Source organism: Arvicanthis niloticus, chromosome 13 (genome assembly GCF_011762505.2).
Source record: "Arvicanthis niloticus isolate mArvNil1 chromosome 13, mArvNil1.pat.X, whole genome shotgun sequence".
Classification (NCBI taxonomy): Eukaryota; Metazoa; Chordata; class Mammalia; order Rodentia; family Muridae; genus Arvicanthis; species Arvicanthis niloticus.
In genome coordinates, this window is record NC_047670.1 from 69,619,721 (window position 1) to 69,636,435 (window position 16,715).

The 16,715-nt window shown below is 40.7% G+C and overlaps 1 protein-coding gene across 3 annotated transcripts in view; it reads right to left on the bottom strand.

Annotated features, from left to right (window-relative positions):
- The window catches only part of Nell2 (neural EGFL like 2), a 285,634-nt gene that overhangs the window by 58,798 nt on the left and 210,121 nt on the right, over positions 1-16,715 (bottom strand). The gene's annotated exons all lie outside the window — the stretch shown is intronic.

The following is a 16,715-nucleotide window of genomic DNA, read 5'->3' on the forward strand; positions in this document are numbered from 1 at the left end:
CTAGAAGACAGCAAATAAGTAAATCTTTAAGTCTCACTTGCCTTGACCCAAAGTGGGCATATCTGTTAAACACTTCTCACTGACTTCCTAATGGGGTCAAACACCATTAAGGTTTCAGTTGCCCTACAAATCTCTTTACCTGTATTCAATGTTGATAGCAATGCCAGTGTTTGAGGTTACTGAGGTATTTTTTCATAGTGATAATAAAGATGCTGGTCATTGGGGTTTCAGAAAACAAAGCTAAGTTCTCAGATTCATGGGAAGAAGAAATTGATTGTAAATCTGTGTCTGCGTTGAGAGAAGAAGCTTACCCAGGATTCAGATTGAATGAACGGTTTTCCCTTCATATTAAGAGTCAGTCTTAGTTCAAGACCCTACTCTGAGATTCATCGGTAGAGATCATAATTTTGTGAAATTGCACAGTGATTCAAGGGGGAAGTGCTGTCTGTTAAGATATTGTTGGGGGAGAGTGACAGTGACCTTTATCACTTCACCTTGTAGATCTGTAAGATGTAGCACAAACACCATGGGGTTGACTCACCATGGGGATCACTCATGATGAGGATGACACACTATGGGATTGACTCATCATGGGGATGTCTCATCATAGGGATGACTCATCATGGGGTTGACTCATCATGGGGATGACTCATCATGGGGTTGACTCATCATGGGAATGACTTACCATAGGGATGACTCATCATGGGGATGACTCATCATGGGGATGACTCACCATGGGGATGACTCACCATGGGGATGACTCATGATGAGGATGATGCACTATGGGATTGACTCATCATGGGGATTGACTCATCATGGGGATGACTCATCATGGGGTTGACTCATCATGGGGATGACTCACTATGGGGATGACTTACCATGGGGATGACTTACCATGGGGATGACTCACTATGGGGATGACTTTCCATGGGGATGACTCACTATGGGGTTGACTCATCATGGGGATGACTCACTATGGGGATGACTTACCATGGGGATGACTCACTATGGGGATGACTTACCATGGGGATGACTCACTATGGGGCTGACTCATCATGGGGATGGCTCATCATGGGGTTGACTCACTATGGGGATGACTTTCCATGGGGATGACTCACTATGGGGATGACTTACCATGGGGTTGACTCACTATGGGGATGACTTACCATGGGGATGACTCACTATGGGGCTGATTCATCATGGGGATGGCTCATTATGGGGTTGACTCATCATGGGGATGACTCACTATGGGGATGACTTTCCATGGGGATGACTCATTATGGGGATGACTTACCATGGGGATGACTCACTATGGGGATGACTCACCATGGGGATGACTCACCATGGAGATGACACACTTGGGAATGAGGACACAGAATTAGGAGTGATACCATTTATGAAGCTCTGGCCTCTATCTTTCTTTTTTCTTTTAATTTCTTTTAGTGAATATCATATTTACACTTCAGATTTTATCCCCTTACCCCATTACCCCCACCACCCAAGAACCTCCTATCCCACCCCCCTCCTCCTGCTTCTATGAGGACGTGCCCCCACCTACTCCCAACTCCCACCTCCCTACCCTCGAATTCCCCCCGCCCACTTGGTGTTTAGCCTTCATGGGACCAAGGATCTCCTCTCCCACCTATGCCCGACTAGGCCAACCTCCCCTACATATACAGATGGAGTCATGGGTCCCTCCCTATGTGAGTGGTGGTTTAGACCCTGGGGAGCTCTGGCTGGTTGGTATTGTTGCTCTCCTCATGGGGCCACAAACCCTTTCAGCTCCTTCAGTCTTCTCTCTAACTTTTCCATTGGGAACCCCTTGATCAGATCAGTGGTTAGCTGTGAGCATCTGCCTCTGAATATGTCAGACTCTGGCAGACTTCTAAGGAGACAGCTATATCAGGCTCTTGTCAGCATGCACTTTCTGATATCCACATCAGTGTCTACATTTGGCGACTGCACATGGGATGGATACCCAGGTGGAATGGTCTCCAGACAGCCCCTCCTTCAGTTTCTGTCCCACACTTTGTCTCCATATTTGCTCCCTTGAGTATTTTGTTACTCCTTCTAAGTAGGACCAAAGCATCCACACTTGGTCTTTCTTCTTCATGAGCTTCATGTGGTCTGTGAATTGAATCCTGGCTATTTCAAGCTTTTGGGCTAATATCCACTTATCAGTGAGTAAATACCATGTGTGTTTGTTTGTGATTGGGTTACCTCACTCAGGATGATATTTTCTAGTTTCATACATTTACCTAAGAATTTCTCAAATTCATTATTTTTTAATAGCTGAGTAATACTCCATTGTATAAATGTACCACATTTTTTGTATCCATTCCTCTGTTGAAGGACATCTGGGTTCTTTGTAACTTCTGGCTATTATAAATAAGGCTGCTATGAACATAGTGGAGCATATGTCCTTGTTATATGCTAGAGCATCTTCTGGGTATATGCCCAGGGGTGGTATAGCTGGGTCCTCAGGTAATGCTATGTCCAATTTTCTGATGAACTGCCAGACTGATTTCCAGAGTGGTAGTACCAGCTTGTAATCCCACCAACAATGGAGGAGTGTTCCTCTTTCTCCACATCCTCGCCAGCATCTACTATCACCTGAGTTTTTGATCTTAGCCATTCTGACTGGTGTGAGGTGATATCTCAGGGTTGTTTTGATTTGCATTTCCCTGATGACTAAGGATGTTGAGCATTTCTTAAGATGCTTCTCAGCCATTCGAGTTCCTCAGTTGAGAATTCTTTGTTTAGCTCTGTACCCCATTTTATTAGGGTTATTTGGTTGTCTGGAGTATAATTTCTTGAGTTCTTTGTATATATTGGATATTAGCCCTCTATTGGATGTAGGATTGGTAAAGATCTTTTCCCAATCTGTTGGTTGCTGTTTTGTCTTATTGACAGTGTCCTTTGCCTTACAGAAGCTTTGCAATTTTATGAGGTCCCACATAACACTGACCTGGCCCTCTAAATTCTGAAGTTCCACAGAAACACTCCTTTCAAGTGCAGGGTACAGCCAACACTTCTTAGATGGCCAGCATTCACAAAATCATCCATATTGAGTTTTTAGATGTGAGGTAATAATATATGAATAATATATGTATTAAAATCTATGAATGATTTTAATGTGTATTTCTCCAAAACCACATGAAAATCAGTTTACATTTGTATTATTTTTCCATACAATATATTCTGACCATAGTCTTTCCACTCCTCCCCCTCCTCCCAGATCCTTCCCACCCATACCCAACTTCACATTCTGTCAAAACAATTCATTTTGAAACAGCATTTACCTCCTTAAGCTGGTTTTATTGCTAAAAAATAATTATGAGTTTATAAAATATAAACTCTTATCTTGACAATTCATACATTAATATAGGAAGCAAAACCAGAAGGTTTGGGTTTGCTGAGTTTGGAAAATTGCTTTAAATTTAAAAAAAAAAAAAAAAGAAAACAATAAAAAGAAGCCTTGGTGTCTTCTTGCTAATGAGCTGCATATTTTGATTTCCTTCATGGAAATTTACAACTGTAAATTTCTCAAATGCCTGTAAAGTAGAACCTACTTGAGTTTGAACTTGAAATTATTTTGGTAATTTTAAAGTCAGTGTAGAAACGGATATGGGTGCACAATGATTACTGCAGTGAAACAGTCACACGGGAACATCATTTTGAAGCAAATATTTTTAAAGTATAAATATTTTCAGAGAGCAGTTACATTTCAACTTCCTAATGCTTCAGGCAATTATGTAAGCAACTCTATTTCTATTTTAGGTAATCTCTACATGTTTCTAACTACAGATTTCTCAATAAACAAAGACAGTTTTTGTAGTTGTAGACTGGAGCCTATATTTAAGCCACCAGTTTGTACTTGCCACAGTGTCACTGATAGGCAGCTAGCTACTCGAATATTCATAATTACAGAAAAAAAAATCGGTACTCTTCATTCTTCAGAAATTGAATTTAAAACATAAAGGCAATCTGGGTTTGCACTCTGTACTGCCTGCTTGCTAACTGGAGGCAGATTAGATGGATGGAGGTTTGTAATGATCTGTATTGAGAGGCATTGGCTTTGCTAACGATCTTATTGCCACACACCCTTATAAATAAATCTCTATGGTAGGAGCAGTAGTGAAGGCCTGAGGGAGAAGAGCAAAGGAGGCTGGGGCATCAGATCCCACCTTTGTGCTCAGTCTCAGAAAACAAAAGAAACAGGCACATGGATGAAAATGTGTGCCCTGTGTCCCTATCCTGGTTAGCACAGGGACAACAGCAGGCTGAGGAAGTGGCTCCCTGCAGAGCAACTCACAGCATTTAAACCTTCAGGCATTGGAGCTACTAAGTGGCTCATTTCAACTACTTAGCTTGCAAACAAACACTGGTTGGAATATATACTCATGAAGATTCAGGTTCTGTTTCAAGTAAGAGTTAAGATTTTCAAAAGCTTTAAAGCCATTTTCTTCTTAATGGACAATAAGGTAATAAATGTGTATTGAACAACATGGTTGATGGCATTATCTTAACCTGACCTTGGAGATCATGGGGACATACCAGACAGTCTTATGTGGAGACAAGAGGGAAGGCAATCAAGGCATGGAAAGTGTACCTTATGGCTACCAGATGTTTTTAAATTCAATTTAACAAAAGTATAAACTTGTGTTAAGTAAGAACAGTAGCCCAGCAGGCAGTTTTCAGCAGGCTGTGGAAAAAAATAGAAAGAAACTAGATTCTTCAGTTTACCCCTGAAGTCTTCTCCAGGCTAATTCCCCATCTTTAGTTACTTAGGTGGCAAAGAGGTACAAGGCAAAGGTAGGAGCTGAGTTTGATAGGGGAAGCTGTTCAGAGTCTGAAGAGATGGAACTGAGTGTGAAATGGCTTTAGGCACCACTGGGAGTGGTAACTCTCCACTGCCTTTTGAGGCTCAGTTCCCAAAAACTTAAGATGTAGCCAGGCAGAGGAGGTGCACATTTCTCAGTTGGCTGTTCGGAAGTAGAAGGTGGGATACCAAGGACCCATCTGGCTAGGGCTATGGCTTTCTGGACAATACAATGGATGGAGAGTGACAAGGTACAATGTAGTCACAAAGGTATGCTTATATTGATGAGCCAGACAATGCATTATTATTATTATGAAGCAAAGAGTCAAGTTGGGGAATATCAAAGGATTAAAAGATTCTCTATTCTTGAAATCAAAGGATTGACATTTACAATAAAGTTGAGCCATTGATGGAGTGATGATAGCAGAAGAGATGAGATGGACGAGTGGAAAGTTTAAAAGTAACATCTTGGGAGTGACATATTTACAACTGACAAGAAAGTGAGAGTACAGTTGTAAGACTGTACACCCAAGGTAGAGGAAGGAGGTAAGGCCAAAGAACTGAAAAATGAGCATACAGGTTGGGTTGTCACAGAAAAAGTGGTGGAAGAATAGAATTGGCTAGACGTAGAAATCTACCGTGGAAGCAAGGGATAAACAAAGAACATGGGGGTAGGGAGTTGGGGATGGCATGATGGGATAAAATACAAAATATCAACCTTTTAATTCAGAAAAAGTTTCCTACTTACCAGTGTTCCCACTACACAACACTAGTCTGTTTTAGTTCTTTACAATAATACTTCACATTATGTCCTATTATGTGCAAGTTGCTTTGACAAATCCCCAAGATGTAAGGACATGAGAATAGGAAGTTTTCTCATTTGGATCACTACAAGGTCACGGGACTTAGAATGACTGACAGGCTCATTTTAGCCATTAATGAACTAGTATGCAAATAAATAATTAAATTGAACTATTTATTAGGCATTTGCCATACAGAACTAGTAATAAAAATACCCATGATTTAGAATGCATTCAAGGACACAATTTAGAAAGTTGTGTATATAGATGTTATACAACTATCATTTGACAGAGAAGCTGAACCCTAGAAAGAGACACCACCAGTTAACGTGAACGTCCCCTCAGCATGATTCAAAAACGCTTAAGGTATTCAAAAAGAGAAGGGATTCATTTCCCACACTTTGGTCCAAGTGTCTTCCATTTAAGAATGCTTTTCCCAATGGACTCCAGAGGTCACACTTCAGGAGCACCTTCAACTCTGATTACAGAGTCAGCTAAACAATTAGATTTAAAAATGTGTCTCTCTTCTCTCTTCCTATGTCTCATGCTCCATGAGAAAAGAAAAATGGCATCTTTACCAGAACCTACTCAGATAACTTGTCAGATCCATCTTTTCACAGGACAAATGTTTGATGATAGAGCAGTGTGTAAGAAAGTGTCACATAAATGATAACAATTTCTTTAAGACTTGTTGACAAAACAATCATGTAATCCGGTATCTTGTATTATGGGATGCTTTTGCCACCAACAACTCCATTGTGGTTTAGAAACCAACTCTTTTGGTTTCACAGATGAAGTGGACTGTTGTAGCTGGCCCTTATTTATATAGTTGTTTCTCTGGGAAAAATTAGGAGGAAAAATACATTTGATTCATGTTTTCTACTTCCCCTTAAAGCAAACAGATTTCGTTCTTAGAATTAATCTATCTCTGATTCCTTTTCCAATGCTCTCTGGGGGTGACTTTTTTGGGTTTATTTTAACTCTGCTTTTCTGAGAGCAAAGGACTATAAATCTTGCAGACAATTGCTCTTGCTTTAGTTATCATGCTCCTGGGCAAGGAAAGATGGCACAGTGGGACATATTAACGAGGCAGCAAGAATAAAGTGGTTCTCTGCTAAGTGTCCCATGCAGTGCGAGCAGTCTCCCCGCCTGTCTGTGAATCAGTACTCCAGATACTACAAGCACACTGTGCCTTCTAACAAGCACTACTGCAGTATTTGGTACAGTTGGAAGGCTTTCTAGCTTCGGCTGTCCAGACATTCCTGAGATTAAGTAAAGTATTAGTTGTTTTTCATTACATTCTCCTCATTAAAAGACATTTTTAAAGTTGAGAACGTTCTTGCCATTCTTACACACAGTTAGTAAAATATATTTGGGTGACTCCTTTTGAGGAAGCTTGGCAGTACCCCAGCTTCACACATGTTGACTGCAAAATTCATTCTGAGAAGACTTACAGAATGTTTTTAAATTTGCAAACTCATACATACGATACTCATTATACCAGTTTGAAATAGGAAAAGTCTGAACACAGTGTAAATGTCTTTTTGTATGAGAAGAACGTGGTAAAGTACATCCATCCATCAATCTATTATCCTCCTATCCATCCATCCATCCATCCATCCATCCATCCATCCATCTATCTCTCCGTTCGTCTGTCAGTCCATCCATCCGTCCATCCATCAGGACTATGATACAGGTGTCAGGACTGAGATAAAACTAAATGTATGCTTTACCTATAGACTATAAGCAAATAAGTTACAAGATGGTGCATGTAACGTCTCATCTGTGTAGACAATGTGTGTGCATATTGTGTGGTGGCATAATTACACTTTAAAAAGCCTGGAGTGAACCTATCAAATGGGCATCAGCAGTCATTTCTAGCACAGAGCTGCTGTTTTCTGAAAATGGAGCCCAAAAATTCCATGCTGTGGTTGAGGCTTTGTACTGTAGTCAGCAACATAGTTCATGTGTAGCCATTGTGTCACACGTCAGTCACATGACTAATGAAAACCTTTCTAGGCTTTGCTATTCTTTGTCAGCCGAGGCAATGGCCCATGAAGAGTGGTTGTACATATGAATGTCACACATGTCATATGTATTTATTAGATATGTCATACACATAGAAGCCTTATTGGAGCAAAAATTTTTCAAGTGCTATTCATCTGGAAATGGACTGCTACTTTCACAGGCTGTGTTCAGGAGACTATGTCAGGATGGTGTGCTTTCCTGCAGTTCCTAGTTTTTCTTTTGGTGATGTGCTTTCAGTGCCCAGAGTGAGCAATGGATGTAAAGCTGACACGCAAAATAGCCCGACGAGGTCACATACAATGCCACATCAGAGAGATCCACAAAAAACATGACCTTGCAGCCTTTATGAGCTCTGACTGGACTGCAAAGAGACTAGAAATAATTACTAGAACTACCGATGGTGAACGAGAGCACCTTAAAATAACTTACATTTTGGAATCGCGACAATTCATCAACTGTATGCTATATTTATAATTTATGATATGTACAGTGTTTTGTGTTTTATATGTATTTTCATCATTCAGTAAAGGTAAGATATTTTGAGATGGTGTACCTCTATATTTGCTTTTGAACTTTTACCTATGTAGCTCAGACAGGCTTCAAAATTTCCATGTGAGCCGAGTGTCCCAGTTACCATCTTCCTGTCAAGGCAACCAAGGGCTAGAATTTCAGACAAGCACCGACGTTCTTTTGTTTCTATCCCTGATGACTTACATGTGGTGATTTATGGAACCACAGAATCACACAGAGGACTGGAAGCCATGTAGCACCATTCTGTTTCAGTTAGGGTGGCAAGAACACAGATTTCATTCCCAAATAATTACGATTTAATAATCTTTTAATTTAAATACTTAGATTTTCTTTCAAATTCACTACTAACTCAGTAAAACTTTGGATTATAAATATAAATACATTTTTATGATGCTCTGAGTTGGCTTAAATTTGGTGTCTGAACCTGAGTGCTTGAACTCAATGGATTTGAACGCAACACATGCAGGCACATCTGGTAGTGGTGGACAGACTCTGCATCTGGAATGTTCTCTTTGACACCATCCACTGGGCAGTAACAATGATTGCCAACACCATACTTTTACTGCTAAGACTGTAAGTGTCTGTAATAAGAAATGTTCCTGAGAGGCTGCCAAGAGGAGTTACCTCCTCCCGGGAGGCTGTCTGGGAGTATGGTTCCCTGTGAACCTTTCCTTTTATGTCACTGGAAACCAAACATAGCAGAGAACAAAGCTGATATTCTAGTTCTGAAAGCTTGAGGATGCTGCTACCTGACATGAGGCCATGACAAAAGAGAAAACCTGAGACTTGTATAAGGCTGAGTGAGAGCCACCGATTACGGTTTTCTCTTTATTATGGGTGCATGTGCATATGTGTGTGCACATGAATGTGTATAGATAGATAGATAGATAGATAGATAGATAGATAGATAGATAATAGACAGTAGATAAATTATAGATAGATGATACATAGATAGATACATAGATACATAGATGATAGCTAGAGATAAGTTGCCATTTACTCATATTTTTACTCTCCAGTTCATCAGTGTCATGTAGATTCTCCATGTTGTATAACTCACATTACTACGTGGTCCACCTCAGACAGAAACCATGCCCATGACATAATGACTCCCCATTTACTCCTGATCCCTGGGACATCAAGTTAACTTTCTGTCTACAACTTCTTTCAGCTGACTTCACTGACACCACTTAAAACTTACTTAGCATTTAGCTCATGTGCTACATGTCTTCCATGAATTTGTTCGCTTAATCCGTCTATGTAGGGACTCTGCTACCAAGTCCTTTACACAGAGGAAGAAGCAGAGATACAGAAGTATGGAGCTGCTTGCCCAGGATCATATGTCCTGTGACTGGAGGAGCTGAGAGCCAACACCAGCATCCTGACTCCAAGGCTCCCATGTGACAGGCATTGCTACCCTGCCTGCTTTTCAGAAACTCTGGACACAACTGTAATTAAAGTTTATGTTACACTTCGCAGTCCACCAAGGTTTAAAATGGATAAAACTTGGGAGCACAAAAATATTCCCTTGGAGCATCTAAATCCAAACAGCAGGATGGTGCGTCTGCCCTTTGTAATCTTTTTAAACAGAAGGTCGCACTAATTTGACCCGATGTTTCCTTTCTAGAATGCCTAATTTAAATTCCCCTAACAGAAAACCTGCGAAATCTACTCTGATCCTGGAAAATCCTATGTTTCTGCGCACCGAGCAGCACACCCTTTCCTACCAATATTTTCTTACGTGTGTTACTGAAGTGATTGATTCTGGTTTTACCCTCACTTCACTCAATAGTCCCCCAATCTGAGAAAATACCCCCACCTCACTTTATTTACACTCATTTCTTTAAGTCAAATCAATGACTGATTGACCCCTAGACTAGAGTTCATAATCTACTCTCAGCAATACAGGTCATGAGTATGGATTTCTCTTTTTTTGCACACACATACGGAGGCAGATTCTCAGATCCTGATGACAGCTATTTTTGTGGATCATTAAGTGTGTGTTTAGTTGCTTCTATCTCTCCTGCCAGCTAAGAACACCTGCTTCTTTCCACTAGTGATTTTTTTTATTAGAGCCAACATCCCCGGAAGGGCTGCCACCCTGCACTTTTAGGTCCCTCTGAGTGTCTCACACAAGTTTTCTAATGTAGTTCAGGTTTGTCTCCCAAGATTTAAGGCATACATGCTACATCATGCTGGAGGTATTAAGTGTTCACCTTCTTCAAAAGAAAGTCTTAAAATAGTCTGCTTATGAAATTCATGATAGTTATTATCAAATTAGGTCTCTATTTTCTTTTTTAGCTATAAAATGTATTGCATAAATTACTAGACTGATTCCCTTGTAGCAATGTATTAGGCTTCATAAATGTTTAAGATAATGTCTTCTACCTTATGATTAAGAAATATACAATATAGCACGAAGGGGCACAGCATCAGAGGATGCACTTGTTGGGAGGGAAGGAAGAATGCTTTGTCCACAAATCAAGGAGAGGTTCTCAGATAAATATGAGAGATGTGGACACAGCAGTGAGTGCACCAAGGCCAGGTCAAACATTCAGGGCTGGCACATGCCTGCTGTGTCACCTTGCCTCGTTATTTAATCCCACTACTAAGCATTTTGTGTGTTTTTCAAAAGTGATCCTGAAGATAATTAGACATATTTAAGAAAGCGGTTGATGTGATTAAAATGAGTTAATGAATACAAGCTAATTAAACCGCACTTGGAGTAGGCTGGGTTTTCATTAATGACCAACTGATGTATCAGGGATTTTATAAGCATGCTTCTAGAAGAAAAGTGCATACTAGGGAGACAGATGGGTCTTAGTTTGGGAAAGCGGAGGGTGAAGGTGGTCAAGCATCTGTTCTCATCTATAGAGACCTGGGAAGTAAAAAGACTATGGAGTGAATAGATATTAGTTAGGTAACCAACTGACTGACAGATAATAAATGACAGACAGATAACACCAAAAGAGATAGACAAAAAAGATAGCAAGTTTAAAGGTTTAGAGAGATGCAAAGAACATATAAAATTTCAAAAATGACAGGAACAATCTAGGAAGACAAAAAGGCTGTGAGGTGGCAGATAGGCCAGCTAGCAGGAATTGATCTTGTGTAGGGACAGGTCTTTGGGGCAGAAGCAAATGCATTTTGAAGCGTGGGGACAAGTTAATAACAAAGCATAGTGCAAATTTTAGTGCCGTGTGAGACCTGGTGAGCATACTCCCAGGGCTCAATCAACACTGCCAGGTCAGACAACAACTGAAAATCTGGCTTCAGTTAACACAAAATCAACCAGTTGACTGTCCCCATGGAATGGGAACCTGTGACCTCTGTCTTTTTTGCCTGGCTCATTTGCATGGGTTTCCTCTCCCTGCTGTAATCCCTCTGGTTGACATTTTTCTTCTTCTTATAACACAAATATAGAAATTGTTCAAGATTACATAATTACGTTAGAGCTTAATGGAAAACCTGCTTCTCACTCCATGACAAGAAGTCACCAAATCATGTTTGGAAACCTGGCTTCTGTATTGTTGTTTTTTTGTTTGCTTTTTCCCTCTCCACTGCTTCGTTCCTCTTTAGTCTTTTTCCCTTGTCCTCAACAGTTAGGTTAAAATTTTGTTGCAACTGTGTACACTGGGGTTGTTTCAATGGCGTGAAGGAAATGGAGGGGCATGGGTGGTCTTTTGGGCTTAGACAATGCCCTGTAAAGAAAAGAAAATAGAGTCTGGTTTGGCAGGACAAGCTTTAGCACTTGGGAGACAGGCAGGAGAATTATCAGCCCATCTAGCCAGGGCTACACAGTTAATTCTGAAAAAAAGAAAGAAAGAAAGAAAGAAAGAAAGAAAGAAAGAAAGAAAGAAAGAAAGAAAGAAAGAGCAAAAAAAAAGAGAGCCTCCCTCAAAATAAAAATTATATCACCACCAATAAAAACAGAAAGAAAAAAGAGAGAGAGATAAGACAGAGAGCATGCTGGGAGGAAGCTCAGAATGTGGGAGTGACATGAACCCCTTGGGACATGAAGATCAGCTTTGGAGAAACCATGACATAGGCGGATGCCTTTTGAAGACTCCAGGGCCATAAAGGCTCCATAAAGCCAATGGTGTCTGGAAATAAATGGGACAGTCAAGTGTAATCTTGAACAATTTCCACATTTGAGTTATAAGAGGAAGAAAAAAAATGTCAACCAGAGGGACCACAGCAGGAAGGAGACACCGGGGCAAATGAGCCAGGCAGAAAAGACAGAGGTCACAGGTTCCTGTTCCATGGGGACAGTCAATAGGTCAGTTTCATGGAGGTAGAGTGGACACTGGAGGCTAGGAAAGATGGAGGAGTCAGATAACAGCTGCCAGCATGCAGCCAGATGGGAGGACTTAATGCTTGTGCTCCACAGCACTGGCAGGTACCTACAGTCTACTAGGAGAGTTTGAAAAGTCTTTCAACTGTAAAATTATTAAATGTTTGAGGAGGTGAACATCCTAACTACCCTGATGTGAACATTACATGTTATTTGCATGATAAAATTATTTCCTGAACACCATGAATATGCAAAGAAAAATAATAAAAGAATGCTCCCATGGATGCTCCTCTATAGCAAGGACACAGGCTTCGGGTGTACGCTTACCTGCACTGAACTCCTGGCTGTTCAGTTTGATAACTATGTGACCTTGAACAGCGATTCACTGACTTTACCTTTTGCTTCTAAAAGTGAAAAGGAATAGAAAGACCTAATACCCAAGATAGTTTATTATATAAGATAGTTGGTTAACAACATAAAATGCTGTATTTAAAAAAGGCCAAGAAATACGAACACAGCTGATATTTATTAAGACGTTATGTGTGAAGAATTGAGAGCCCCGAAGAGGATAGGAACTCCACAGGAAGACCAACAGAGCCAACTAACCTGGACCCTCGGGAGCTTTCAGAGACTGAATCATCAACCAAAGACCATCCTCGGGCTGGATCTAGGCCCCTGGCACATAGGCAGCATATGTTTAGCTCAGTCTTCTTGTGGATCCGCCAACAACTGGAGTGGTGGCTGTCCCTAAAGCTGTTGCCTGCCTGTGGACTATGTTCCCCTAACTGGGCTGCCTTGTCTGGACTCAGTGGGATAGGATGTGCCTAGCCCTGCAGAGACTTGATGTGTCAGAATGGGGGGATACCCAGGGGGAGGGCTCCACCCTCTCAGAGGAGGATAGGAGGACTGCATGTGTGTTTAAAGTAATTTAAAAAAAAAAAAACCTTTTAAAAAAGAAGTTCTATGTGATTTGTAAGAGTAATTTGAAGGAAAGGGACAGTCTAAAGCCAACAACCAGAGCGAGTGCACGGCACTGAGGGGCCTCTCTTCGTCCTATTCTCCTTAAAGGAATGTAAACCTCATGAAGATGTGATTAATTCTATGAATATTCATTACATATAACAATCTAAGTCTTCCTTACCATAGCTAACAGCTATATATAAGCTAACAGCAGCTATTCGTTCTGTAAATTAGGCAGTCGGTGTTAGTGCTCACTCAGTGTAGTGCTCTGTGTAAGGAGACCATGTCCCACCAGCTGTAATTCAGGTTTGAGTTTTATGGAGAGTCCTGCTCTTCCGTCACCGAGTGAAGGCTTTAACATCTTATAACATACACTGTACTCTTGGTCCTTGCCCACTAAGGATGGGTCACAGGCACCTGGGTTTTAGGTTACCTAGTTTTACCACTAATGATTGCAACAATAACAACAACAACAACAATAACAACAATAACAATAATATAATAATAATAATATAACAATAATAATGCATATTTACTGCTTTTACAAGGTCCATTAATTGATCTTTAAGCCAAAATCCCAGTTATCATCAGTCATTTTACTTTTGTTGAATTAAATAGTTTAAAAACTAACAACCAGTAAAAATATAAGTGGCTTTTCACAACAAAGGAGAAAATCTAGGTTGTTTGTAAGACTGGAATTGAGCCTTTTAAAATCTGAAGACAAAAAAAAAAAATTCCTTAAGTGAGAGAGCATTTTGCATAAACGCTACCAAGCAAAAGAACCTTATTAGGCAGGGACAAACCAGAGTCTGGCCGACCAGGACCCCAGAGTTCCTTCACTTATTGTGATTGACCCACAAGGTGAAGTTCATTTTTACTCAGTCTTATACTGATGTTTAGACGTGGATACGAGAACACTGGCTATGGAAACTCTTGGGCTCTCTCTACACATCTAATCAGCTGTGAGCTTGCCTCCTGAGCTCCAGCAGCAGGAAGCCATCTGGAAAGTTCCCTGTCAATGATGCTTGCTGCCCAGAACTCTTTGAGAGCCCTGCCCCAGTTTCCTCTGGAGTTACCATGCCAGATACAATGTGTGGTTGACAGTCACTTCAAAGGTATTGGGTATTGCTTTGGAGCCACCTGTCCTCTCCCTGCCTTTTGGATAAAATGCTCCCCTATGCAGTCAGACAGTCAGAGTACAAGCTTCAAGGAAAGAAACTGTTATTTACTTCTTGCATCTTTACAAATTTCCGGTCATGCTATGTATGTGCAGGAGCTTAGTGACTGTTGAATACAGAGAAACTGTATTCAACATACATACGCATTCCACAATACTAGCGCCACTGTGAAGGCGTTTTCCCATCTTATGCAGTAGGAGCACCTTAGATACGATTCCTACTTTCCTACTCCACTGGCCTTATAGATACCAAAGTACTAGTTAGTGTACTAGTTCGTGTACTAGTTAGTGTACTAGTTAGCTCCCCCACCTGCAAATAACTGCTTTTGTCAGTCATTACAGGGATTGGAAGTAAGGTCATAGTAACAATGAACACTTACCATTGCCTTGACTGCTACTAAGTCATTCATTAATCAATTTAGAAAGGAAAGTTATTATTACTATTCCTTTAAAAAACAAGGAAACCAAGAGTCTTAACAAGTTGAGTAATTCGCCCCAGTCTACAAACACAGTTGGCAGTGGGAGGGTTTGTACATGGACATGACAACCACCCCCACCCACTAAGGTCTCTGAGTGGTGTGCTCACAGGAGAACTTTGCAGCAGTAAATACTATGAAGAAATGAGACATTAAGAATCCTAGGACCTCACAAGAAACAAACAGCATCCAGTCACCCATGCTCGGCTGGACCAACCCAGCTGGCCCACTCCTCTCCACTTTTGGTTCTTGTGATCAGATCACTTGATGTTTGGAATAGGATCTTTTCTTCTGTTAAACCACCATTGATCCTGTGACTCCTAGAGCCACACACTGTTACAGTTGTTCATATATTTAAGGATACCTTCCACACGTCACATGTCTATTTTCTCACCCAATAAGTAAACAGCAAAGTTGGTGCAGTAGCTGCGCCTCTGTTTCCTCTAAAACTTTCATCTCTAAGAAAATGTTTCCCCATCACCTTTCCCACCTGCCAACAGCCACTCAGAAACTCCTGCCCCAGAGCTGGAGGACCAGTGCCAAGGAAATGGTGTTTTCCAGACATAACTGGGCAGATATGTATGGCAGGCTCACACAGACAGGAGCAGCATGCACAGGGCTTGTACAAGCTGGAATCAGATAAAATCGCAGCATGAGAAGGGAAGGTGGGTACAAAGATCCCCTCGCCAAGAACCTATGTGCAAGTGGTGGGGTCACAGGAGTGCATACGTTTTCTTCTGTGGAGCCTTACTTATCACCGCATTCCATGATAGGCCATACCCAGGAGTAGCTGGCCAACACAAATCAGACTCCCTGTTATTTCCTTTGTTTATTTTGGGAGGATTGGTTTAGTGGTTAAGAGAGAAAAGAACATGAAAACAAGTGGTAGGAACATAGTGGAAGATTTAAGAAAACGTGGAGGAAGGAAAATATGGAATCAAATGTATATTGTGAAATTCTTAAAGAATAAATAAAGCACTTCAAACAAATTGACATTTTTTAAAAATAAAAGTGAAAATATTTTGATATTCTCAGAGAGCTCCACTTGGCCTATTTTCTTGAAATCCTGCTCTGTAGCAGCTGGAAAATGTCTTCTCCCTTGCATTAGCCTCTCGGAGCGTGCTCATTTCTAGTGTTAATTAGGCAGGCCTTACAGTAAGAGTATAAAACATGCCCCCATCATGCCTGTTATCCATTATACATGACTGACACTGGGAAAGAGTGAGCAGGATTTTTTCCCCAATTAATCTGAAGGATTTAGAAGAATGAGGTTGACCTTGGACACGGAGAACTACTTTTTTAGGGTTATTTTGAAACAGTTTTGTTATGTAGTCCTGGGTACTTGTGAAGTATCTCAGTGTGGTCTCAAACTCACATTAATCCTCTGCCTCAGCCTCTCAAATACCGGGATTACAGACATGCCTAATCTAATTACTTTAAAGAGAACAGAATAGCATTTACATTTTCATAAAGATTAACTTCAAAAGATTTCCATCTGAACTAATTCTTTGAAAGGCCGGAAATTCCTGAGTTAAATATTTTAAACTACTAAACAAGAGTAAAACTATACCAAAGCTATTTATGAATGCAAAAAAGTAAATAAGATTTCTTTGACAGCATTCCTGGC